General features: G+C 43.9%; 1 long non-coding RNA gene across 1 annotated transcript; it reads right to left on the reverse strand.

The window, feature by feature from the left end:
* Positions 1 to 10,978: 10,978 nt before the first annotated feature.
* On the reverse strand, positions 10,979 to 16,196 carry LOC142931201 (uncharacterized). The gene is made up of 3 exons (XR_012947192.1): positions 15,827 to 16,196; positions 15,090 to 15,156; positions 10,979 to 14,104 (listed from the first exon to the last, which is right to left on the reverse strand). It is a non-coding gene; the product is annotated as an uncharacterized LOC142931201 (long non-coding RNA).
* Positions 16,197 to 24,460: the final 8,264 nt, after the last annotated feature.

The raw sequence follows: 24,460 nt of genomic DNA on the forward strand, positions 1-24,460 counted from the left end.
TATCAATCTAGAGACACGAAGAGTTGGAGGCACATCCATTGAGTCCATATAGCCACAGGAGATAACTACACACGGTTCATACGCTACCCGACCAACAACGTCGAGGGGGTGAAGACAAGGACGACGCAGGACGACGCAGGATTACGAGTTCCTTTCCCAGACGACAGCCCCGAATGGGTGTCGGAGCTTCCCTCTTGCCCCTTCTGGCTCTCATCAGAATGTTCCAGACTCTGCCCACGTGTCTCACTGGCAGACCGGGCTCGTGTACCTATAATCCTCCTCTCTCCGAGCATCCCATGCTATCTCCTCTAGTGACTCATTCTATGTCACTACACATCTAATACATACTCAACCATAAGAGCAAACCACCGCCACAAGAACACGGTACCCACAATGCACCACGATGATCATAGAAACTACACCAATGAACTTCATCAACACTGCAACTAAATAAAAAAAACACAATGCTACAATTCAGCATCATTGAGGAGAATGTTAATTGTACATACATAAAATAACTCTTTGGTTCTTTCGGTAAAGTCACGTAGAAATAGAAAATAATAAATTACATAATAACATACGACGTTTCGATTGCAAAGCAAGCAATCATCATCAGGTACAAATGAAAGAGAAACACACCTAGTAAACTTAGAAATATGATGCAACACAGCGCAGAAAGTTGGCTGACACAACAGTCAACACCCTACCTGGTTGATTAACGTCCAAGAGAGAGACAAGACACAGAACCGGAGACACATACACAGACACACAAGCGGAAAGAGTTAACACAGAGACACAGAGAGAGAGAGAGACACGCATGGGCACACAGAGAAAAACAACGTCTATGTGTCGAGGCCTTAAATAGCTAGAGAGGGGGTACAGAGAGAGAGGGGGGGGGGGGTTAGAAGAATTAGCATGTCAATGGGAGATCCCGCAATGAGAGATCCACCGGCAACGCTGGAGGAGAGAGCAACAACCGAGGGGAGACAGAGACGAAGGCAATGTAATGCAACACAGAGTCGGTCAACACACAATTAACACATGGCCTGGTCGATTACGCCACTCCAAAGATTGCTCAATTAGAAGTTAAGTGTGAAATTTGGGAGAGAGACAAGGCACAGACATGCAGACACAAAGACAGACACACAGGCAGAGAGAGACAACAACGAGATAGAGAGAGGAAAAAACAAACTTAAAACCTTTTTTTATTTCGATTTAAAGCTTTCGTGACTGCAAGGATTCATCTTCTTTGGTTCTTTTGGTAAAGTCACGTAGAATGAGAATAAAATAATAAAATTAACACAGAGACGTTGTTTCTCTGTGTGCCCATGCGTCTCTCTCTCTCTGTGTCTCTGTGTTAACTCTTTCCGCTTGTGTGTCTGTGTATGTGTCTCCGGTTCTGTGTCTTGTCTCTCTCTTGGACGTTAATCAACCAGGTAGGGTGTTGACTGTCAGCCGACTTTCTGCGCTGTTGCATCATGTTTCTAAGTTTACTAGGTGTCTTTCTCTTTCATTTGTACCTGATGATGATTGCTTGCTTTGCAATCGAAACGTCGTATGTTATTATGTAATTTATTATTTTCTATTTCTACGTGACTTTACCGAAAGAACCAAAGAATAATTCCTGCAGACACGAAAGCGTGAAATCAAGTTGTAAAATAACTCCTTCCCATATTTGACTACACATAATATAACGGGTTTTCTGCAAAAGCCATCAACCCATCCTTATGGGAAGGCAACTAATCAGCAGCGGTGGTTCAACACAAGTAAACTCTCGACCGGGTTTGACACTGAGTGTTTCATCAGTGCTGGCAGGTTTGCTTGAACCAGTGATGATGGCGAACTGCCCTATGATTATAGGCAAGGACCCTGATCATATGTAATGGGGCCTAGTTCGAAGAAACACAAAATAATGTGCAACACCAAATAATTCAGCTGAAGAAGCTCACCACTTTAACAATTACTGCAATAGCAGCTCCACATAACATCAACACTGCACCCATGCCACCACAACAACAATAATAACCACAACCACTATAGCAATCAACTGCCATCACGAATCAAGAAACTGACACTCACACTCATTAAACATTCCGCTGCAATCCTGTGTGATTTGACAATGGCCCATAGCCACGAAGATTCAGCTGCGGTTACCTTAAATGATGCATGGATGTTTAGCTAAAAATGCTGACCTAACTTATCAATGTGAACTACAGTATACCATCACCACCACAGCCATACCTACCTCATGCAGTTATATTGCAAATACTGCATCAATTTAATTCGTTGCCAACCAATTCATTGTCAAAAGTGTTATATTTAATAAGGTTACTGTTATTAATTAAACATTGCATTGCTAATAATCCCTAATGATTACACCACCCCTCTCCATGCCACATAATTTGTTTAAACGTTTGTTCATACTGCAAAATGTGTATCAAATAAAACTGGCAAATAGATGGACAGGGTATCTCAAGGCTTTGGAGCTAACACTGGAAAATGATAACTCTGTAATTTTTTTGTCTACATGTAAAGCAAAGGAACAGAGCCAGTCTAGCGTTAAAGCACACTGGGGAAGAGTTATAGTCATTTGGCAAGGTGATTCTGGATAGGTTTTCAGCACAGCACACATTAGGCATGGCCAACGCTGTTAATCCACAGTGACCACGAGCGCTGACTCAGGCCAATGCTGCCTGGGGTTTTTATAATTAAAGCCACGTTCGCTCGACTACTTGAGTCCAGCAAAGGTCCCCGAGTAACTGAAGACCCTAGAATTGTAATCACTCGTCTTCACCAGCGCACCAGACAGAGCGTTGGTCTCAAGTGCTTTGTGGTTCATTATCGGCAGCGCGTTAAATTACATCTCAACGCACCGCCATGGCCCTTTCAAAATTTCTGTGCTTGCAAGATTTTTTTTTTCCAGACGACATGACTTTTCCCCGTCTGCGATCACACACCTGTGTGATTTATACATTATACGGCAAGAGTGTTTCCGCAATCCAGTCTTAAAGGCGTGCTGGCTGAACTTAAATTATCCTCGCACACTGATATATGCCATGCCCTCGCAACCTCGAGGGTAGATTTTGGCATCCGTTGCATCGTGTAGAAAATATGGTCGTGCAATATTGATCTAACTTTGTATAAATACAGGAGAATTAAAATGGCAAAGAAAAATGAGGCTGGGTGAATGATATGACGAGCCTCAATTCGAGCTAACAAATTGCTTTTGTGTACATGGTATATTTAATACTCGTTACTGGTGAAAACATTGAAGACTGAGATTATTTAGAGATTTGTACCTTTAGTGTAACAAATATTTTTTTTTATAGATACATAGGGGGGGGGGGGGGAGCCAGAACTGATTCAGATATCTAGATTTGAAGCTGTCGTGACTGCAAGCATTCATGCTCTTTGTTTTTTTCGGTAAAGTCACGTAGGTGAAACATAAAACAAAATTAATTAAAACAACTAAATTAAATTAACTCGCGACGTTTCGGGCGCAACACAAGCGTCCTTCTTCAGGTGCTTTCGCTACGTTGTCCCCACCTGAAGAAGGACGCTTGTGATGCGCCCGAAACGTCGTGGTTTAATTTAGATTTAGTTTTCATTAATTCTATTTTATTATTTTTTTACCTACGCGACTTTACCGAAAACAACAAAAAGTGTGATTCAGATATCACTTGGAACCGATTGTTAGCTGTGGTTAGGAATTGAACTCAGGATGCCCGGTTCAAAGTGCAGTGCAGCCAATGCACCCCCCCCCCCATCCCAAGCACAGGTCATGTCGGGCGGCAAATTTGTATGAAAAAGACAGCACTTAGATACAGTAAATCCCGTGCTCTCAGACAGGATTACGCCTCACGAGTTTATTTTACTTTGCTTTCAAGCTCACTGTTCTTTTACGAAGACAGATTTATTGTAAGGGGTGAGATTCTTTTTTTTCTTTCAAGGTTTTATATTTGTAAGACGGATGCCCAACATTAAGTTAGCAAATAACTCTTACCGGCACTCATGGGGGGGCTTACTTATTGCGTTTGAGGACCACAATCGATTGCGCATTGCTTCTGGTGGCTCTGGACAGCCTGCACAGCTTGTAAGATATATCTCTCACTTAATCAACACCATCTTGTGAACTTTTTTTGTTTCCCAATGCAACAAAAAAATTTTTGTTGTTGTTAAGATGAACACAAATACGGCAAGGATAAATTCACGGTTTGTTTTACTTTTAACTATGTAGGGGTGTGATGCATGCGTCATGAAATCCCTGCTTTTTATTTTGTTTTATTGAGTCCCAATGGCAATCGACTGTTGGGTGAAGGCCCCCACCGTGCCCAGTGTTGGTCACAGGGGTTGTTTGACCATATTTTGACCAAGTTAGTCACTGTGAGTTGGTGAAGTGATGGGCCAATTACTTGGTTAAGATAGCACCTGTCACTGATGTTAGCCATGGCCAGGAATCAAACTCAAGTTGTCACGTTCAGAGTGCAGTTTGTTAAGCAGCCCACCACCATCCTCCCTTGTGGACTGCTGTGTGTTAATGCATCACAGATATCTGATTGTTAAAATATACCATTTGGATAAGCAAAAAATAAGTTTACTCGCATGAGAAAATGGTCGTGCAATATATTCTAAACAAGACAAAATATTGTTTACAGATTTCCACGCTATTTTGCCATACAAGGTGAGTTGTGTTGAGACACTCGATTCCCAGGTCTCCGTTGCTTTAAAGCCAATTTGTCTCAATGTGCTCTCACCTGCTCATAAATAAAGGCACTCACTCGTTCATTCAAGACAGCAAATGGGCAATGCATGATTGGATTCGGAGTGTTTCGCATTTATTCTGCAGCATATGTGATAAGTCTACATTTAATCAGGCCACGGATTGATTTGGCTGTCATTAAGCGTGTCTTGCCTCATTGCTAGGAGTTATATGGGACACTTGCTCCCTCTGGCACAATGGGGCGTGCATGTGCCGTGCGCATGCGTGCAACACACCAGCAACACTACGCGACTTGCAAAAGTATTTAAGTGAATAACTGAGTGAATGAGCACATTTTACATATTCTGTATAATTTACAGGCGGGCAGCCGGCTGAGTAGCACCGATGATTAGGCTTCTTGATAACACTCTTGGAATGTGATCATCCTGGAGGGTGGGGGAGCGGGAAGTTGATTTCGGTCATAATCCTGGGAGGGCTGGTGGAAAGTGTTCAGTTATATTCACATGGGAATCTGGAATTTCAACTACTAGCTCACCTAAGCTAAAGGTAAAGTATGCCACACTTTTTCTCAGTTAAACATAAGGATGCATTGGATATGACCATTTAAATGAAACGTGAATATACATTGATTTTAAACATTGTACAAGTATTAAAAAGTGAAATAAACATTTGAAATTTTAACTTTTATTTCATTATTACTTTTACATTTGTAAAGTTTGATAGAAGTAACATTTTGCATATTTGTATATATGTTTGACATATATACAGGATATATATACTGTTCAAATTATACATAGTTGTACACATTACTATCATCATTATAATCGTTTACTCTTTGTCAATCCACTGGTGGGTGTAGTTCCCCCCATGCCCAGTCATTGGAGTTCTTTGACCATACTTCACCATGGCATCAAATGTTGAAGTGGGGATAGCCAGGATAAATTCAAATATCACTTGCCACTGATGTTAGGCCATGGCTGGGAATTGAACTGAGGTTTCCAAGTTAATAACACAATATGGTAAAGGCTGCACCACCCACTGTTTGCCCATACAACATATAAAGTACAGCACACCAACGATCGCTGAGGATATATTGAGATTCCCAAAAGACTTATCCAACATTACGTTATTACGCCACCACTCCCCACATTACAATAAAGGTCCATATTCAACTCCTTTCCTGCTAATTTTAAACGGCAAATATTGCTGGCTGCAGTCCATTTAAGTAATCCGAAGATAATTCGTAATTGAAACATTCAATAATTGTAAGCATCTTTTGCTAATTTATTACCTGGAAAAATAAAAAGTATTTTTTTTTTAGTTTTTCGCCACAACATTTTAATTTTGCTATGATTCCAAATAAACACCAAAACCAAATACACAAGCATTACGGACTAAAATCTGAGAGGAATAAGTTCATACCATAAAATAATGACAATGCATGCTGTCTGTACTACTGAGTATCATGCAGTATAAAGGGGCACATCACAGTCAGCTGATTGGAAGGTCGTGTATGGTGGGGTAAAAGTGTGTGTAGTCCCACCCTCTTCCAGGATCTCTTGCCAGCATGGAAGAGTAGGCCAAAATTCCCTATAGCGGGGCTCTCTAGATATTTCTCTCTGCTTGAGGCAATTCTGACAGGAGTGGCATGAGCAGGAAATTGCAGGTCTGCTCCTTTATTTTTCTAAATATACGACTTCTAGGGCAAGCTGTCAATATTAATTTCACTATCATGCCAATCAGCGTTATTAGCATCAGGGCTGACATTGACACTGCTCTACGGTAATTGCTCCCAATAGGTACAATGCACCCTGCATGGCAGTGTGGAATAGCTCTCTGTAATGTCAAGCGATGAACACTGCTGGTGCCTCAATGCTTTGCCACCAGTGGCAATTTATTAAAGCAGTGCTTAGAAAGTGCTCGCTTCATGATGTATTTTTTGACAAGGAATACTTTAACCCGGACACAAAAATCTATAACGTGTTCACGACGTTTGTGATAAGCTGGTTCTAAAAATACTGGCTTTGTTATACTGTTCCATCGATCATTTGAATGAGATACATTCATGTTTAGACAGTTGGATAATTTAGCTAAATTGAGGGTGAACATTCTATGAAAATTATGAAATAGCATTGACTTAAAGCTTTTGTGACTGCAGGAATTCGTATTCTTTGGGTCTTTTGTTAAAGTCACGTAGATAGGTTCAAAGAAAATAAAATAACAACAAACTACGACGTTTCGATGGCAACACAAGCTTAATGGCGACCGCTTGTGTCGCGATCGAAACGTCGTCGTTTTTTGTTCTTTTCTTTGAACCGATCTACGTGACTTTACCGAAAGACCCAGATAATTATAAAATAGCACTTGGCTTACTGCTATAACCACTATGGAATTATATCATTTAAACGTTAAAGGAAATTAAGTGGACTTGGCCAGGACACGCCGCTAGAGGGGACGAGGGCCGATTGGTCAAGAATATTAACAGGGCGGCAGTCAAGGGTTGGAATGGGACTACGTCGAACTGAGGAGATGGAGTGGCAAAATCCATTCATGTTCAAGTGCTCGGTGTATTATTACTTCGCAGGATCTTGAGAGGCGACAGCCATTTGGGAAGGGTTTCATCCTGCAGTGGAGTGACCATGGCTGATGTGTTAGAGATTCTGTCACTACCAACGATACTCACCTAACGTGGTGGACACGCATGACAGGGATAATCAGAAAGTAAAACAAGCCCTCAGATTGGTACTTAATCCTGAAAGGGAATTGGTTAGAGGCAGGGAATTGAAGGGATTGGAGGATAAATGCAAAATTAAAAGAGCGGGAAACGGAGGATGATTGACAGGGTGAACGGTTGGAATCCGTTAGGAAAAGTGGAAGGTGATTGGCTGGAGGGAAAGCGGAACGTCAAGGAACCTTCGGGAAAGGGGCTTGAGAGAGATATAAAGGGGAAGCGAGAGAGTTCCGGATGCTTGGAGTGAAGGGAATCCTTGAAGGCCGTGTCTCGTGCTGGAAGAAATGATGACTCCTACAAGACTACTGTGTCGGGTGTTATTACAAATGGATTGATTTCCACAGATCAATGTCTTCGTTGTCTGCCGTAGTGGAAAGATTTCCATGCTATATCAACAACAATAACAAAATGTCCAACTGCTCAAGTTACAGCGGGAATTATCATGTTTTTATTGGAAAAAATATTCCGTTGTATCACTGAGCAAGAAAAATCTAATTAGCAAAAATAAATTCAAAATGTGGAAATGGAAAAAAAGGTCCATCTCATTACTTGGCTGTATGTAGTTTAATGGACCCCTCCCTACACAACTTACCATGTAAATAATTGATTTAATAAATCAATCAAGCCAACAATTAACACTGAGCCTTCCATTGCATTGCAACTCATTTCTTGTGTGCTATTTAGAGTGCTGGAAGTGAGCATCCAATGGAGGCCATCAAACATCGCTTACGAGCCTCATTGCAGCAACTGAATGTGAATGTTCTGGCCAATGACAACCAGTCAACCAATAACTCAAAAATCTACCTTGCCAACGACTCACATCGCAAACCCTCTTTTGTCATCACCCTTACCATATTAGGGAGCCACTGGAGCTATGCACTTTAAAATCTAAATTGAAAAAACTAATGTCTTAAGTACTGCGTTTTGGGTTCAGTTTGTTGTCCTTCCACCAGAACCTCCGATTAGCACGGATGGCTACGTACGGTGCGACAAAAGTTATACAGGGTGGGTCATAATTAACTACCGTATTTGAAATAACAGTATTTTGTGTAAAATTATTTTGTTAAATTTTGTCGCAAAACTTAAATAGCAGCCTGGGAATTTATAATTAACCGGTATACACCTCAGCAGCGTGCAAGAATAGTTGACATTTATTTAATCAACAATTCAATCTTGATTTTAGACCAAAGAGTATAATCAACAACTGTTCAATTATTTCAACACAGAGATACTATCGTAGGCTTCTTAAGACTCCAACGGCTCCAACTCCGCACCGTATTCGCGCGTTGATTTCCCGATTTCTGGAATCGGGAACATCGCTGGATGCAAAGCGTTGTGTTGGCAGACCGCGAACCGGTCGATCTCCCACTTCTATTGAGCAAGGGAGAGTGTCAATGAGAGAGTAAAGGAGAGTGATGGAAAATGCCGTTGAAAGAGCATGGGTTTTCCAGGCGGTCATTTACAAGATATTTCGTTTCATACATAATGATATTGAATCTTTCTATCATTCAGAGTTCGTGTTTTTATTTCATTTTTTTCAAAAGTAATAGGCAATAGAAATCAGGTCGTTACTTATGGCCCACCATGCATATACCTACACTGTAATAATATCACCCAGATCCAGAAGAACGCTTGCGAACGGAGTGGAACAACGTCGATGTTCAGAATGAACACCTCAATCGGGACCCAAACATCGCACCTCCTAGCTTTGACATTCCTTCTCAGGGACACTGGTGGTGTAACCATCAACAGCATCAGAACATCAACGGACAGATGCGCAACATCTCCTACATGACGATGGGCCATATCGTAAACCACTTTGAGTCAGTGCTTATCCAATGGAGGAATAGCAAAACTGGAGGGAATGCTCTCCTGAAGCCCTCTCGTAACGATCAGACCTCGACAATGGCATTTCAACCCCTGAACACGTTGTCATGTGCCGGAGTATAACGTGAATTGTTTCAGTCGCATTATTGTCGGAGGTGCATTGTGCCGTCGAGTCCTGGCCACTCCACTAACATGATGGAATGTGTGTTTTTTTATCGTCGTTTAAAAAGATAGTGCAGATCTTTACGCCTCCCGTGATTAAAACACAATTCGGGGAGTTGTGTCACCACAAATTGAACAACAGAACGTTTTCATTTCATTATTGATGTATATATGTAAACTGAGGATGAATTACAGATTACAAAACTTAAAATTGATTATTCATGAAAATGTCAGATATTTTGTGCATTTTCAGGTAATATAGAGCACGTTATATATTCATGTGTCGTCAGGCTTACAATTTTTGGCGGGAATACAGCAGGAAGTGATGTCCTTTCAGTAACGCCACTTCCATTGGATCAAACATAAAAAAAGAACAATTCATATAGTACCTTAGCCAAATTTTATGATTAATTATAAAATCTGGAACACATCTCTAATCTAAACCCTACATTCCACTGGGCATTGACATGGACGTATTAAACGGCAAGGCTGTTGCTAGCTTGAGTTAGTACTATAAACAAAACTACTTCTCCATTAAATTTGCACACCTCTGTGGAGGTGTTTGGGCTTACCGTGATTATACTGTGCGTATTGTTTTTGGGGGGTGCTTTTTATAAATCCACAATGTCACCTTTGTGGCTTGCAGACAGAGGCTCTGGTTGTTCCGTTGCAAAAAAAAAACCAGTGACTCCTCCTTCTCGGGCCGACATAGAACATCAAACATTTCTTGATAAACACTAACATTCTCGTGAAAAGCTTTCCGTGTTCTCCTCCCCCCCTCTATTGACCCATCTGGCGAGTGTCAGGCTCCGTGACCTTCAAAGCAACGGGATGGGTGCCCGTAACCTTGCCTACGACCAAATGGCCCAGCAGTGTTTGTCTGTTCTCGTCAGATCTCAGAAGCTGGGCAGAGTCGAGCCGGGTTCGTAATTGGATGAGTGACCGTTAGGGCTTGCCTGGTGCTGTGTGGCATGGGGCTGTGATGTCAGATTTCAGGACCCGACCGTTCCTTTTAATGCCTGGTGGGCTCTCTCCAAGTTCTCCGGGTTCTTGCCACATGAAGACAAACAGCTCATTAATGTTCTTGGTTCTTTCGGTAAAGTCACGTAGAAGGGAAACAATAAAATAATACGTGACTTTACCGAAAGAACCAAGGATATGAATCCCTGCAGTGGCGAAAGCTTTAAATCAAAATCGAACTCATTAGTGGTCAGTTTAACACGTTGTAGGCTTTCCCGACCAATATTATCCACAATAGAGTTTTTTTTTGGGGCGTTAGATCGCAGTAAACCAAATTGTAAATGTTGTGGATTTATTCTTCAACACACCGATGTGCTGAACTAGTATCTATTTGGCATGTTTTATATTTAAGCCATCTAATCTAAAAAAAACCCTCTATTATGGACTCATTAATGGTATTGACCAAACATCCAAATGCAGGACCCTACGTAAATGATTGGGGTTATTACGTATCACCCACCTCTACTATTTCACAGGGAGGGTACGTTGATTCGAATTCAGTGACATAAAACTCAGTGGGCTTGCCACTGCACCATTTCCTTTCATCTTTTGCGCGGAAGATCATTCTTACACAAACAATTGCATATTCAACAAAAATTATACAATCATCATGCATTGTGAAAGCGGTGTTTTTCTCCTCCCATTGAATAAATAACAGCGAAGGAGGCGCAGCAAAAACTGTATTTCACTCCTCCTGCCGTACTAAATCATGCACACACCAACAGACGTGCATTTCCCTATCATATTAGCTGCATTACTGAAGTATAACCACATCACAGGTCACAATACCTTGCCATGTTATTTGTTTTTGCAGAAATCGCCATTCCTATATGTGAAACTGTTGTGTATGTGAAATTGAGATATGAATTATTTCCCGTTGCTTGACTATAAATAACCGAACAATATTATGTACATGATGTGTGGAATGCCAATAATTTATTGACATCTCTATGAAAGCTATAATATAATGAAGTTCATCAAATGGTTCATCCATAACTGACCTATATGTGTGTGTCATGCATATATAAACGGTACAGATGTATACATATTTCGAGACTTTATTCTCAAGATTATAAGATCCACTCCCCCCCCCCCCGGAGGTTAGAGCTTAAGTTGGTGGTAGTCCTGGTAGGTGCGTGTGTTTTGTGACATTTGTACAACTTTAGAATGATCATTATTCAACTTTGTTCACCCAGAAAATCCTTACCGAGTCTCAAGACCATTATTCAGGAGTGCTGTGCCAAGTCTTATTGACAACGAGCACAGGAGTTCAAAGTGTGTCTTACTTTCCCCAGCGCTCCTGTGATCTTGGAAATAGGGTACATATCTTACCTTTATTGAATAATTGAAAAAAAAGGCCAGTTTGCCAGCAAGCACAGAAGACTTGTGCAGAATGCAAGGCGACTCTAATAGCGGCCCATGCATCAGTTTGACAAATCAATTCACTTAGGGGCTGGGTGGGTGAGAAGTAATGAAAGGGGCTTTCTTTCATTTTTTTAAAATTCATTTCTGAAGCGAAGGATGCTTATGAGGTCAGGAAAGGAGCAGGATCCAGGGCACAGCCATTATCGCTGTGTGTGCGCTTTGGCTTAAGTGCACACACGCGTGCGTGTGTGTGCATGTGTATACGTAATGTGTGTGGGGAGCGGTGGGGTAGCGGTGAGCGCGCTGCGCTACGAACCCGGCGACCCGAGATCAATTCCCGCTCACGGCCAACACCAGTGTCGATTGTCCGAACCGGTCCTGGGCCTCCCCTAGGTCGACTAAGCCTCAAATGGGTACCTGGTGCGGTGTGTAAACATTGGTCCTGGGGAGATAAAGGCGGTCGAGCGTGGTGCTGTTTACTCCCCCCCTCCCCCACTCCGTGTAGCGTTCCGGCCTTCACAGGTGCTCGCTAACACCACTTGCCCAACAGTCTGTTGAGGCTATTACGGGAAATTTTTGTGTTTGTCTCCGTAATGTATGCGCATGAGCACACAGAGTGTGAGGATGAACCGAAAATGACTTCCCGTTCATATTGGGTCACCAACAAAGTAACAACAAAATATGAAAACGTGGGAAGCCGGTATGCTCCTAAGCTCCTGTTGAAATCCTAGGAGCACAACTTTTCACCGTGTTATCATGGGATTGTGATTTATCAAGAAGCATGATGTTCGCGAACGCTCAATGCATGCTGCCATGGAGTAACGGTCAGCGCACTGGACCTTTCACTGGACAATTCAGGGGTCGCCGGCTCGATTCCATCTCCCCGGCGCGACAGTTGATACAATTGGCGAGTTTCTGAAATCTCCTCGCCTCTGTCTGCCCGGCAGTATCAATGGGCACACCGCAAACGGTCGATCGGCAGGTCACGTGCGGTGGGGTCAAGTGTGGGTGCTTCCACCTCTGCCAAGGTGTCTGGCCCAGTTGCGGAAGAAAAGGACAAATCGCCTCTCGTGAGGCTCTCACAAGCTCCTTCTCGTGAATGCCCTTCTGCCAGTAGTGCCGCAAGCGGGAAATTGAAGGGCTTCACATTTACCTTTTTTGTTTTGCTTTTTTTACCAGTGGGTAATGTGGACAGAGATTTTTTTTTTTGGCTGAGTCACTGGAACAAAGATCACATTGGACATTTTCAGTATCATCTTTTGATGTCTTGGACGTTGGACTAGAACATTGCTATGGGGCTGTTAAATGCACTTTAATTTCAACAAAAACAATTCCGTTTCACTGTGTGTGTGTGTGCGTTAGAGTCCGAGTCGAGGTAAAATAAAGAAGTTATTGACTGCGTCTGTCATCTTTTAAAATGCATCATGGATTTTTTTTCCTCTCTCTCTCTCTCTCTAGAAAGAGAAAGACGTTTCTTTGTTTTGCATTGATCGACGGTCGTCCGTGTTGAAAAACCCTGCCCCTGTGATCGTATCTTGCATCAAGCCTCCTTGGTCCCATCTATTTCATTATGACCGCTGACATTGGCCCAGCCGCTGACAAAACGAAGCGATCTATCCAGGGAGGAGCACGTATTTTTTTTTTCTCTCCCCACAGTCAAACGCTCACACCCACAATTTGACGTGCACAGTGAATGGGATTGAATTACAATGTTATTACGTTACGTACACGCGTGTGTATGCTGCACTTCTTTCGTACCGTACGTAGCCAACCGTGCTCACCGGAGGTGTTGGGGAAGGACAACAAACTAAACACAAAAAAGCAGTTCTAAAGAAACGATTTCTAAATCTCGATTTAAAACTGCGTAACTCAAATGGCTTGCGAATGAGGAAGAGCGCTCCAGACCGCCGCAGGCGTGCATCTGAAAGCGGCCATGCAGTGAGACCATCTTTATTCGAAGTGTTAGCCAAAAGTCACTCCGAAGATGACCGGAGTTTGCGCGATGGTAATTACAATGTAACACAGTTCATGGATATAACTAAGTGCAGTACAAACACATTGACATACTTTGTACACGTCGTGAGGACCTCTGGACTCGAGGAATCGTTTTGTCTTGGGAATGGTGAAGGTAGCGGGGGGCAGAGGTCGACCTCGGAGTAGGTGGATGGACGACATCAAGAACACCGCTGGCCTTACGCTAACACAGCTACGAGAGGCAGCGAGAGAGAGGTGTGGATGGCGGAGTCTGGTCGTGGATGTCACCAGAGGTCGTACTCGACCTGACGGCACAAGGTAACAAGGGGATTACAAAGAATGGCGCAGGGACTGAAGGATGTGCGCGTGATTGAGAGTTGTGAATATTTGAGCAGTGCCCGCGTTCATCCGAATCTTTTCTCTGGGGGGTTTTGTAGCTCCGAAACTACTTCTTGAATTCCAGATTTACCGTGAGATGTCCGACGTTTCACTCGACGTGCTGAAGAGCTTCTCCAGGAATAGCACGCGGCACAACCAGAGCACACATCGCAGAGCTCCACAGCACAACCGCAATACAAAAAACCTACGCATTTGTAGATTACAAGACGTAACGCTACACCACGAAATGCTAATTATTTATTGTGATATTAACAGCCTGACACACGCCACTGTAATGTGTAATTTCCTACACAGGCTCAGGACTGCCAATAGAGATGAGAACAACCCCCATTACTTATTGGCTCATGGAGAAACCGTAACTGAACATCTGGAGGTGGTTTTATTATGACCGACACGAGTGTTTTAAGTGGTTGCTTGACTTGTTTTTGTAATGGATAAAAAAAATATGCCCTCGAAAAACCTTTTGGGTTTTAAGACGAAAAATTTGTTTCCAGGAGGCTCCTGCATCGGGATGTCTGGTTAATTCCAATCATGATTTCTGTCTCATATGTTTTGTTTAAAGGCGAGCAATGTACACCCATGCAGAGACTCTGATTTGTGCTTCAATAGCTCATCGTCCCTCTGGAGTTGATGGAATGAGCGACACTTTTTATGAATGAAATAGAGAAAATGGCCTATGCCAAGAGAAAAGAGAGTCATTCAATATTTGTCAATGATGTCGTATGGAGGAATAACATTTTACGGGATTCTTGTCGATGTTTCTTCCTCTTCAGCTCACGAATTATATAGTCACGAGTAACAACCAACATAACCTTTCAGAAAAAAAAAACTAAAACAGCAATGAAAATTGTCTTTCTCTCAACTGTAAAAAAGCACGTCCAGCATAATTACCAATGGCTGTTGATGTCACACGCACGTGCAAGTCTTTCACCAGGATAATGTTGACTTTATATCCATCCTAGAGGAAGTTTGGAAGAGCAAATCTCAGAGACGTTTCCAGAGAATGAGTGACAGTGGACAGAGAGTGAGCGGAGTAATCGTCGGATGTGAATATTCTGATTCTGAGGTGTTGTTCACGACATGGTCCATCGCTTACGGTTCTTCACCACATTATGTCCTCAGGTGTCCATTTGTGCATACACTACCCACAACTTCCATATCCACGTAAACAGATAGACGTTTGTATGCACGTTGTACGTATGGTTGTTGAACTTCTTTCACACCGTACGTATCCAACCGTGCTAATCGGAGGTGCGGGAGGACAACAAACTAAACACAAAAAGCAGTTCGAAATACATTCGTTTTCAAACGAGAAAATTACTTTTTAATCATTTACTTGGTCATCGCAATCGGTGATTACAAGGGCTTTCTTGCACGCAATTCTGTGCAGCTTAAGAGTATGCTCCGATTAGCACGGTTGGTTACGTACAGTGCGAAAGAAGCTCAACATGCATACATACCTACATGAAATCTAGATTTGAAGCTTTCGTGACTGCAAGGATCCATACTCTTTGGTTCTATTCGGTAAAGTCACGTAGGTAAAAAAAAACATAAAACAACAAAAATCACGACGTTTCGGCCACAACACAAGTGGCCTTCATCAGGTGAAGGGACCGGACTGTACCTACATGCTCATGAAATCCCACCGAGTTATTTTCTTGCGTTTTGTTGAAGTGAAAAACCTCCTCGCGGTCGAGCTCTGTGGAGGTCACGGGCAAGAGGAGAGGCTGAGCGGAATTGGGGGGTTAGATGAGCGGTGACGAAGAGTGATGCATTGTGGGCCGGCGCCTTTCTTTCGTTGGAGGTTTTTCTTTGCATGTGTGTGTTTTTTTTTATTTCCTTGGCTGCCACACCAATAGTAGCTCAATGATCGATTGACAAAAACTCGACACGGCATCTAAAAAGTGCCACGCTAGGCACATACGTCAAATGACGAATGCTCCAACCCCCCAACCTCCTCCCCAAAAAAATCCAACACGGCAAGAGTGCTTTTGAAAATGTGTTGCCAACACAGGGCATGCGCGCACCTAAAAAATGGTCGTTGCACCGTGCAGCCTTGATAAACCCCACATGGGCACACGCCCGCGTGTACACGGAGCGTGCGTACGCCACGGCTGACTTATTCGAAAACTGGGAAGTGGGATTCATTTAGTATTGAAGATTTATGCCGTGCTTCAATAAGGAAAATTATGTTAACGTTGAATTTCTATTGGTTTTCAATTAAGTCCGTTCTATTGGGGGTTTTTTTTCAATTAAGTCAGTGATGAAAAAATATACAGTCACTGCTGCAAGGACACTGGCCACTGGGTGTTCTCAACCTTTTATTTAAATTCAGATACCCACCTTGCAAAACCAATATTATACATACACTGTATATGTCACAGGGGTTCTTACTTCGTTGTCAATTCACACGAGATATATAGATGTCATTGGAGCAGCTCGCAAAATATGGCTAAAGAGTGTGTCACAGCAAGCTTATTCACACTTTACAATACCCATACCACACTGCACGGCAGTCCGCTCTAGACAGATTATATCTTCCTGTTCCCTTGGCAATTGAAACAACGGTGCACGCTTCTTAAATCCACCCCACCTTTGTCCACCCAGCAGTACATATGGGCACGCAAATAAATTGTGTGGCAAGCCGCGTGTGGTGGGCATTCTAACCTTTACAAGAACGTCTGGTCAGTGTCGAGGACTTGGCCAAACATCCTTCCAGAGGGGTTCCCCAGAGTTCCCTCTAGTGGAAAGCCCTTCAGGCAGCAATACTGAACAAAAAGAATACTTTAATTTTATATAGCGTCGTTCATGCTAATGGAATCCCATAAAGATGTACATCAGTGATATATAATGACCAAATCTCATATACAGCCATTGCCAAGCAAATAAAAAAACCCCACCACCAAGCTAAATAAAAAAAACGAGTAAACAAATTAAGAAATGGCACCAAAACAAAAAAACACAAACTAAAAAGTTATCACAACAAAGAAATTCGCACATTAGGCCACATCCCCAATAGCCTAATTGTGTGAACAAACAATCGCGGGGCAATTAAGAGGCAAGCCAATCAGGCCACCCTTCAGCGGCTGCCACAGTCGTATGAACTCCTGTGGAGCCCCCCGAAACATAGCAACTCACTTATGCACACTAGGGATGTGGGCACAATTGCCTGATGTGAGGCATTTGGGGCACTGCAGATTGGGCAAGAGTTAAGGTGGGCAGATAGAGAGCCTGTCTGTCCACCATCCCACTCAGTGGAGGATTTCATGAAATGTATTGTTGTACCACAAAGGCTGTTATGTACAGCCCGGTGATGTAATGGCATGGCAAAGTGCTCAACCGACAGATGAAAAGCATTGGCCAATGTCTCCTTCATATATCTTCCTCCGCATAAAATACATATTTTTTTCTACGCCCTTTTGGGAGTGCATCATTTCAGCAGCAATGATTCAGTAAAAGCAATACTTGAGGACAATTTCGACAAAGAGCGTTTCATCAGCAGTCAGGCTTGCTTGAACGTGTAACGACTCTGACGACGATCTAATGACAGCCACTTTATTGGGACACAACCACAATATGGGACCCTAGGTTTCGTGCTTGTCGTCAGCTTGTAACTTCCTCCGAACGTCTCCACTCCTCGTACTCTCCCCTTTTATATTCCTCGGGCCCCCTTTCTGTAACTTTCTTATCCTTGTTTTTCCCTTCGCCAATCTCTGTCCTACCCCTCTAATGGTACTCTCCGTTTTACGATTGATCTCGTTCAAACCTTATGAATCCAATCCCTTTAAAAGTCTGCCTCCTGACCAATAACTGTGGACGCCTCTTTCTACCAATCGGAGACCTTTGTACATTTTTCAAATAGCCTTTCGTCTGTATACATTTTTGGGCCATTACAAATGTATGCTGGTAAACTGCCCGATATTCATATGCAAGGATCCTCTCTGCAGTGGGATGCTATTGCCAATGGGTGGGTGAAAATAAATTATATTCATTGAAAGCGGGATTTAAAACCCAATTTTTGTTGCACATTAACCTCAGCCACCTCATGCCTTATTCTCTCAATCAAATAATCTTCATCGAATAGGATATTTTTTGCATGTTTTACAACTACGGTTGAAAGTGTCCATGCATTAGCTTTTTCCATCTCTGTCTGTCTATAACAGTGAGTCGTGATAATACTCGTAAAGATAACCCAATGTCCATTACACGTGAGTGGAAAGTATGTGTTGCTACTAGGGAATCAGCCAAGAGAAAACGGGGACAATTAAAAAAATGGTTAGCAAAATGTGCGATGAAATGAACAGCGGTGGCAAGGTTAGCCTCGTCGACCATTGGAATGACCTCACACGTCACGGTGTACGGGCCACGATGGCGTCATCACGTGTGAAGTGAAGTCACCTCGTGGCGTCTCAAGACATGCACGTTCTTATACATCACTCATTTCAAATGTTTCCAAGGACAATGCATTTTTGGGAAGCATTAGGTAACCCATGCCTATTTTGACGATTTTTCTCCGTCGTTTCTTCTACTTAACGTTGCCTGAGCCCTGCGCCCAACCAGCCCCCACCTCCTTTAGAATTCCCAACACGCATGCTGCAGGAGCACAGGGAAGTGTAGGCCCACCAACTCTGTGGCGCTTGCTCACCATCAGAAGGATTGTTAATCCCCAGTTTGGGTTGATTTTAGTCCGTCAACCCTGTGGGGGGGTTAATAAAAAGAATGCCTTCCTTGTTGGGAAGGCAACAAACAGTTGCTTCATTTCAAGTCTAAAGCAGGCCTGCCTCTGCCGATGAGACAGTGTGTTTGTCCAGAGTTTTGCTGATATTGAATCAATGTTGCTGAAATATTGCACTCCGAGAAGAAGGTCGTGCGGCCAATGTGTTGTTTGAGAAAAGTTTTTTTCTTTTTTACGTGGAGATACAGATATGTGAGAGAGTTGTTTTGTCTGCTCGTTCATTTTAAAGTCTGGTCACGACCGTAGGAATGTGGAACTTCTATCCGCGAGATCACGAGCAAGGAAAAACTTTGACTGTTGCTTGTTTACTCTGACTTGTTTATTTGTTTACTTACTACCGTGGAGAAGAAGGGAATCACCAATGCATTTGGGTTTTGGCATCACAGGTGTCCCCGTAGGATTCAACTTTCCAGTCATGTCACTGCAAACGAGTATGTCGGGGAGGCTGACCCCCGGCTCCTCGCTCAGGTGGGATCCACTGCTCCCCTCTTCCGTGTCCTGGGGAGGGTTACTGCTCACCGACTCCCCCCCCCCCCTTCGCTGCGGCCCCTCGGGGCATGATTCGTGGCTGGCACTTAGCCACCTGGGATCAATTCACACAATCTCCGCGCACACTCACTCACACCCACTCAATCGAAATCCGACGTCGCTCCTCTCCCGTGACACGCACCAATCGCGCGCGCGGGACTCGGGGTCGGGGGTCAGAGGGCAGGGACGTCACTCGCACACGGGCAGCCGATTGGGGGGGTTGTCTCGGAGATTTATTTAAAGGGCTGTATGAACAAACTCACGGGTACGCCGCCCGTTAGCCTCACGCACACGCTAACCACGAGCTACACGCCAAACACGTGGGTAAATACACACTCACGCACAAACACAGGGTACAACGACACACACCAACATGCATCCGTTCCACCCTCGCAGAGACCACACGACAAGGTTTATTGATCCCCAACAGTTTATTCTCGGCGAGTCCGAGGCTAAATTACCCGAGTCAGTTTGAGTCAGCAGGGCAGGTCTAACCTATCTCCCGATGGTCTAAGACCTGATCTGTATTGCCTCTTTCAAATCACTCTCCTAAGACAATCTCACAATAGCCTCAATATCTCACTCTCTGGTACTCACGGTTCGACTCGTATGGAGCTGCTGGGTCGGATCCTCGCTGCACTTTGACTCGTCACACGGACGTTCGAGTGGCTGGGAAGTCGACGGCCCCGAGCGCTGGCTTGAGTACAATACGAACTCCCTCTCCCTTCCTTCTCTACCCTTTTTATTGTCCTCTACATCAAAGATAAATCAGCGCTGATCCGCTGGCCTCCCGTCCAATCAGGTGGCTCGGATTTCCCGCCACTCTCCCCGGACCAGTGCTCTCTCAGACGTCCGCTTTTCACCCTCTAAGCAAGCGCATCTGTCCTACCAATCAGAGGACAGGCCCTGTCTTTCCCGCCGTTCGTGACTCCGTCCCCCCCTACCTGCCTGCTGACCCGTGTGTGTTCTGGGTGTTTTCTATCCGCGGTGGCTCAGCAGCCCCGTCGTGACCACGTGATTACAACCCAAGTCACTGCGCCGCGGTGCGAGTTAGCTTCGGGGGGGGGGGGGGTCGCCCAATTCCCTGGTCGCAGGAAACCCTGAAGCTTGGTCCCATGAGAGGGCTTCTGGGTGAAAACCTGTTGGCCACGTGACCTCCCCTCGGGGTTCATGTGGGGGGTCTATGTGGGGAGTGTGTGTGTGTTCATGTGGGGGCTCTATGTGGGTGTGTGTGTTCATGTGGGGGCTCTATGTGGGTGTGTGTGTGTGTTCATGTGGGGGGTCTATGTGGGGAGTGTGTGTGTGTTCATGTGGGGGCTCTATGTGGGTGTGTGTGTTCATGTGGGGGCTCTATGTGGGGTGTGTGTGTTCATGTGGGGGCTCTATGTGGGGGTGTGTGTGTGTTCATGTGGGGGCTCTATGTGGGGTGTGTGTGTGTTCATTTGGGGGCTCTATGTGGGGTGTGTGTGTGTGTTCATGTGGGGGCTCTATGTGGGTGTGTGTATGTGTTCATGTGGGGGCTCTATGTGGGGTGTGTGTGTGTTCATGTGGGGACTCTATGTGGGTGTGTGTGTGTTCATGTGGGGGCTCTATGTGGGGTGTGTGTGTTCATGTGGGGGCTCTATGTGGGTGTGTGTGTGTGTTCATGTGGGGGCTCTATGTGGGTGTGTGTGTGTGTTCATTTGGGGGCTCTATGTGGGGTGTGTGTGTGTGTTCATGTGGGGGCTCTATGTGGGGTGTGTGTGTTCATGTGGGGGCTCTATGTGGGGTGTGTGTGTTCATGTGGGGGCTCTATGTGGGGTGTGTGTGTTCATGTGGGGGCTCTATGTGGGTGTGTGTTCATGTGGGGGCTCTATTTGTGTGTGTTCATGTGGGGGCTCTATGTGGGGGGTGTGTGTGTTCATGTGGAGGCTCTATGTGAGGGTGTGTGTGTTCATGTGGGGGCTCTATGTGGGTGTGTGTGTGTTCATGTGGGGGCTCTATGTGGGGTGTGTGTGTTCATGTGGGGGCTCTATGTGGGTGTGTGTTCATGTGGGGGCTCTATTTGTGTGTGTGTGTGTTCATGTGGGGGCTCTATGTGGGGTGTGTGTGTTCATGTGGGGCTCTATGTGTCTGTGTGTGTGTTCATGTGGGGGCTCTATGTGTCTGTGTGTGTGTGTGTTCATGTGGGGGCTCTATGTGTCTGTGTGTGTGTGTGTTCATGTGGGGGGTGGTGAGGGAAGAGCAGCGTCGGCCCCGTCGCTCGGAGGTGGCGGCTTCACGGCCTCGGAGTCGGCAGGATGGCCTCGCTGCTGCTGCGGCACCACAAGTACACCCATCCATCACAAATACACCGCATCGCATTGCGAATAATAAACCAATGCCACAAAGCTACAAACATTATAAAAACTAAAACAAAAAAACGCCCCAAATTTTAAATACATTCTATATTTTTTGGCCACTTGTGAGAAAAAAATATATACATATCTGAAAATACTTGCTCGTGAAACGTACATTTTAATTCTGTAGGATTTTGCAAGGCAAGGCTAAGGGCCCAACGAAGTATCCAAAACATACTCCCTTGGTAACATGTTGTTGTCACAATTGTACTTTAAAAAAAGCTGAATATTAAACAGATATGTACATTGAGAGGGAGCCGTGGTGCAGTGGTGATTGCACTGCACCACTAAACCAGCAGCCTGAGTTTGATTCACAGTCATGGCTCGTGTCATTTTCGAGTTTTTATTTATTTTATCTGCTACATGAATTTACCAGGTCAGGCCTACTGAGTTATATATGGCTCTTTTTCAGAAGTGACCTGGTCACAAATGATAGCTCAACGAAGTGCCTTACGATGTGGAAATGTATAGCAGCCAAATACTCTAAACGCATGTTGCTAAATGTGGAGGGAAAAACCGGAAGACCTGGAGAAATATCCACACGACCACCGAGAGAACGTGAAAACTCCAAATAAACAGGTATTGTCAGGGTCGGGCTCGAACCCACGACCTCCTGCCTACTTCGTCAGTTGCCCAGCTATTACAAGTGAGATCCGTGGTGCATGAGCACAGCAACAGCAGCAGCAGCAACAACAAAAACAAAGACAAACACATCACTATTGCAGGAATATTTCACAACTAGCAAATGAGGTGTTTACGGTCGTAAAGGAATCACACGCAAATCAAAGGGGAGGGTGAGTGTAAGAGGTGCCAGAAAAAGGTGAGGTGTAGATGTAAGCTCTGTGTTTGGGTTTTGATGGGGACGTAAATAGGGGAAGGATATCACAAGCTGTAGATGAGCGGAAAGGGTGTTCCAGCAACGTGGAAAGACTTTTCACCAAAATAATACAATCTGAACCGTTCTTAGGCATCCGCATTTCATAAAACCCACACCGGCCTGTGCGATGAAATATGCTCAAACCATCATCATGACCAACATGGTGTGAGGAGGCCTTGCATTACACAGTGGATTTACAACGAACTGTAAATGTTTATTAGTGTATACATGCAGAGACGCATGTTCAAAATGTGAACGGAGTGTGATATTTTTGTGTGTGCCTGTATACAATCATTTTTCATAATTGTCATGCATGGGAATGCATTACCTAACATTTAAAAAATGTATCCATTTGTTTATTATACTAAATTAGATTTTTTTATTATCTTTATTATACTTAAAAAGTACATTAAATCTTTGTTTACATCCTTATATATTATTTCCAAAACAGTATATTTTTTTATATATACTCCAGTGCACTTGTACATTAGTTTGACTATTAATATTCTCTATACGATCATGGACAATCTTGAAATTATATGCGTTTTTATAAGCAAGACTTTAGCTCGGGGCAATATAATATTCGCTAATGTGCCACCTGATAACACAATGTTTCAGATGACATTAGTAGAATAATTAATTGATGGTAATACTATGGTATAGTATTCCACTTTCAATATTGCATTTAATCTAAGCAGATACAATTTTAATTTCAAAATATCAGTATAAGAACCCTAATGGGTGTTTATTTTCTTTAATAATGCAAAACCATAGTCACACCAAAGTGGTAAAGTGGCTATCCTAAGGATAGACTAGCTGCTGCCATAGGATTGTGGAGTTTTCATCACTCAGGCCCACCAATAGGGATAAGCACGAACTCATGCTATTTTCACAGGGAGACATTACAACAGCACAGCTAACTGCCGACATTATGAGCGTCATCTCATCAATAATCAGGCGTTTCACTCGAGCATCAAAGTCTCAGATTGTGTGTTTTTTATATAGTACCACACGTGTGTGTCCTTTTGTCAAGCCACTGCTGGATGAGAACCTTCCTACGATGTGCAGGTGATAGGGGTCACAGTATTCTACCATGCTTCAGCACACTGTCGACGGTGAGAAGCATAGACATGGGTGTCATAGAAGTACAGCGCAACGATGTATTTGCTGCATGGCCCTCTACTGCCTACCAGATAGCCCCACGGCATATAATACATATCGTCATATCGTGCATGGTGGTAACCCCATCCGAGAACTGTCCACACTCATCCGTGCTTGAGCCTCTGAGATCGGACGCATTTTTGGCGATTTGGCCAAGCCAAAAGGCATCTTTCACGCAGTTTTGGCAAGACCACGCGACGGTACTTTTTTTTTTAATTGGTCTCGTACTGCTAGACCCAGTAAGAATTTCACGATCATAAAAAAAAACCTTTCTCCATTTTGTGCTGTTCAACTATGACCTCAAGTGCGCACAAGATATGGGGGGTAGTCTCTCAACAAACGCGACCATATATTGCCTACTTCACACACTGCGGCTGTCACCCCCTGGGAATGGTGGATATTGCCTGAGCCAACCTCTGAGTTGAAAAAGTTGGACGCACATTCATCCTTGGAGACCGGATACAGATCCCTTTTGCAGTACAAGGAAATCACATGACATGTGCAATTACATACGTCGTTTGGCTGAAATTGGCTGCTGGCAAGCCCAGTAATGTTTCACTTCTTCATGTTAGAAATTAGTACA

This window comes from Petromyzon marinus, chromosome 50 (genome assembly GCF_048934315.1).
Source record: "Petromyzon marinus isolate PM22_M1 ecotype Great Lakes invasive population chromosome 50, UKy_Petmar_22M1.pri1.0, whole genome shotgun sequence".
In the NCBI taxonomy this organism is placed as follows: domain Eukaryota; kingdom Metazoa; phylum Chordata; class Hyperoartia; order Petromyzontiformes; family Petromyzontidae; genus Petromyzon; species Petromyzon marinus.